Below are 1,001 nucleotides of genomic sequence, written 5' to 3'. Positions count from 1 at the left end.
TAATGGGGCTGTTTAGATATGGTACATCATCCTTATTTAACTGTGGAAGGTTATAAGAGTCCAAGAATTTGTCCATTTCTCTCAGGTTCATATGTTGCATAGCATAGAGTTTCTCAAAGTAGTCTCTGATTACTATCTGTAGTGATATCCCCCTTTTCATTTTTAATCCAGTTTATCAAATTTCTCTCTCCCTTTCTTTGTGAGTTTTGCCAGTGGTTTATCAATCTTGTTTATTTTTTTCAAAGAACCAACTTTTGCTTTTGTTGATCTTTTGATTGTTTTCTGGATTTTCATTTCATTGATTTCTGCTCTAAGCTTTGTCATTTCCTTCTGCCTACCTATTTTTGGTTCTATTTGTTAATAATTTTCTAATTTTATAAGTTGTATCATTAAGCTATTCATGTAGGCCTCTTCTTCCTTTGTGATGTATGCTTGCAAAGCTATAAATTTTCCTCTCATTACCGCTTTTCCTGTGTCCCATAAATTCTGATAATTTGTGTCTTTATTGTCATTTGTTTCCAGGAATGTTTTCATTTCCTCTATGATTTCATCTCTGACCCACTGGTTGTTCAGAAGTAAACTGTTTAATTTTCAGGTGTTAAAGTTTTTCTTCTGAGTCCCTTTGTAGTTCATGTCTAATTTCAGTGCCTTGTGATCAGTGAAGGTAGTCTGAACAATTTTCATCTTCTTGATTTTATGGTGATATTTTTTATGGGCCAGCATGTGGTCTATCCTGCAGAATGACTCATGTGCATTGGAGAAGAATGTGTATCCGTGTTTCTGGGGATGGAATTATATATGTATATGGAGAGAGAGAGAGAGAGAGAGGGAGAGAGAGAGAGAGAGAGAGAGAGAGAGAGAGAGAGAGAGAGAGAGAGAGAGACTAGTTCACTTTCTTCCATTTCTCTTTTCAGAGCTAGTGTATATATATTGGTTTTTGGGTCACACCCATAGTACTCAGGGGTTACTCCTGGCTCTAAGCACAGAAATTGCTCCTGGAA

Source organism: Suncus etruscus, chromosome 13 (genome assembly GCF_024139225.1).
Source record: "Suncus etruscus isolate mSunEtr1 chromosome 13, mSunEtr1.pri.cur, whole genome shotgun sequence".
Taxonomy (NCBI): domain Eukaryota; kingdom Metazoa; phylum Chordata; class Mammalia; order Eulipotyphla; family Soricidae; genus Suncus; species Suncus etruscus.
This window is presented reverse-complemented; position numbering follows the sequence as displayed.